This window comes from Engraulis encrasicolus, chromosome 15 (assembly GCF_034702125.1).
Source record: "Engraulis encrasicolus isolate BLACKSEA-1 chromosome 15, IST_EnEncr_1.0, whole genome shotgun sequence".
Classification (NCBI taxonomy): domain Eukaryota; kingdom Metazoa; phylum Chordata; class Actinopteri; order Clupeiformes; family Engraulidae; genus Engraulis; species Engraulis encrasicolus.
This window is the reverse complement of record NC_085871.1, coordinates 44012990-44015489: the sequence shown is the minus strand read 5'-3', so window position 1 is coordinate 44015489 and position 2500 is coordinate 44012990. Positions and strand designations below refer to the sequence as shown.

Genomic DNA, 2500 nt, shown 5'->3' with positions numbered 1-2500 from the left:
GCTCCCAGCGCGGTTCGATCCCCAGTCGGTTCGCTCCCACTAGCCAGACTATCGAGCCCACCGAGCTAGTTATCTTTTTGATGTTAGTTTTTTGTTACGTACCCTAAACCTAACCCTAACCTTAACCCTAAACCTAACCCTAAATTGCTTGTATGTGGTAGTGTATGATAATACGATAAATGTAATCGAGTGGGATAGAACGCCTGGGATTGATAAGTCCGGGAGTGATCTCACTTGGGAGTGACCATCTCCCAGCGCTTAAGATTGACAAAGGCTACCGTTAGCATGCTATTGCGTTAGCTCATCAACTAGATGCTGGGCACTGCTCATTTTTCACGTCTGCCCGGCATTTCGCTGATGAACTAACGCTTAGACGTCTTGCCAATGTATTTTACAGCGGCAAAAATGCATCTAGGCGACGTTGGCAAGATTGGTGTGCCGTCTGGGTATGTTGGTTTTCAGTGCTGGGCAGTAGCGAAGCGACTAGTTTAATTACATTCCCTAGTAGCTTGGTCGTAGCGTCATTACTATGTATCGACTAACGTCCCTGTAGTTAAGAAATAGTTTAGAAATCAATGTGAAATACCCTGGCATTTGCAACAGTAGGCAACCTGTCCTTAAAGGGACACTGTGCAGGAAATGGCAAAAAAAGGTACTGCAACTATGCTGCGTATTGAAATTGGGCTGCCTTTTGCCAAATTTGATCTTTACATGAAAGTTTACTTAGTAATAAACACATATTTTCTAGTATGGTCCAATTATAGTCATTTTTGCAGCTAAAAATGGCTTTTTTTGGAAATTCAAAATGGCAGACCATGGAGAAGATCCCCCTTTTCATGTATGAAAAGTGCAATTTTTCCAGTCATAATGAATACTTAGAATTTGATGCTGGTGGTAAGTATTCAGGAAAAAGGTAACATTAGTGAATGGGCAGCATGAATTCTGGAAATAAACAACTAAAAATCTCACACAGTGTCCCTTTAAAAAGTATGGGTCCTCAAAACAGCACTTGTTGCACAAATAAGTGTAGCATAGAGCACGCCACCCCGAAATCAATGTGAAATACCCTGGCATTTGCAACAGTAGGCAGCATGTCCTTAAAACGTATGGGTCCTCAAAACAGCACTTGTTGCACAAATAAGTGTAGCTGGCCTCTTCAAGAAATTGAAATTATGCATGGTCACTTTTTCTTATTGTTTCACGTGGAGGTCTACTGACATTGTCTAAATAATGTAGGCTAGTTTATGTCCATGTATTATATTAGGACCCAAGGTTAATGGGTTATTCTATTTACCATGTTTTCACAGGCTGCTGTCTCATAATATGGCGAAGACGAGTCACTTGAAGGCCTAACAGCTCTTATGAGGAGCAGTCTTGCCATAGAAGACTGAAAGAATGTAAGATTAACTTCTTTGTGACCAATATGACTTGCTCATTGATACATTTGCTATGTCAATATGAGATGCATGGCGAAGTATTTAATTTATTTGTCTCTCTTCTAGGAGCTGTAGAAACAACAGGGTGCCTGCTGCAGTATGACGAGGACGCCCTGATCATAGAAGGTCCAGTGTCTTGGCAGGGTGAAATGGCACTGATATCGGTATGTGGTGATATCAGTTAAAATTAATGAATTAATTCTCATATCTGAATAATGTGAACACTGGATTTACCACACACTCACACACACGCTAGTCCTAGATGATATAACCAAGGTTACTTTTACCACAGCTCTGGCACTGCATCAAATTTCTTTTCTTTTTTATAGAACTGGACATGTCATTTATTCGTTCCCCTTGTTTTTTGCAGTGTCCTGCAGGATGCTGTGTCCTGCAATCCTGTGTGCTGTGCTACAGACGCGTGTGGAGGTCAACCCGAAATGGGCACAGTAGAGTGAAAGAGGGTAAGCTTAACCTATAGCCTACGTCAGGGTTGGGGAACCTTTCTCATTCGAATGGCCACTTCAAATTCATCCGAGGTTGCCATAAAAGTCCTCCAAGGGCCGTACTATGAACACAAACCAGGATTTTCCCTTTCACTTTAGGCCTATATTGAAGGCAGCCACATTTAAACAAACACCACCTTCTTCAGGTTCCCTGAATATAACTTAATTGTATTGCTAATGTATTTTCTAAGATTCCTTTACAAAATATGTCATATTTCATGTGAAGATGGAATTGCATTAAAATTATATCGGGGGCCGGATAAAACTGCCTCAAGGGTCGCAAACGGCCCTAGAGACATAGGTTCCCAACCCTGGCCTACATTGTCAATATGACTTGTGCTACTTTATAGATAAGTTGTCAATGCTGTGCATTGCTATGTTTTGATTTATTTTCTTACATCCTACAGATCCTGGCAGGGAGACGGTAGTGTCCTGCAGGATGGTGATGGGCAATCTTACAAGAGACCACAGAAAACTGATATAGTGTAAGATTATCCCTGTTGGGCTCAATATGTCTTGCTTATTGATATATTTGCTATGTCAATATGAGGTGCATGA

At 41.3% G+C, this 2500-nt stretch overlaps 1 long non-coding RNA gene across 1 annotated transcript in view; it reads left to right on the top strand.

The window, feature by feature from the left end:
- Positions 1 to 997: 997 nt before the first annotated feature.
- The window catches only part of LOC134464667 (uncharacterized), a 1872-nt gene continuing 369 nt past the window's right edge, over positions 998 to 2500 (top strand). Inside the window, exons 1-3 of the long non-coding RNA XR_010038005.1 lie at positions 998 to 1600; positions 1807 to 1900; positions 2350 to 2500. The exon at positions 2350 to 2500 is cut by the window's right edge and continues 369 nt beyond it. This is a non-coding gene — a long non-coding RNA (uncharacterized LOC134464667). The remainder of the gene's footprint in view (positions 1601 to 1806; positions 1901 to 2349) is intronic.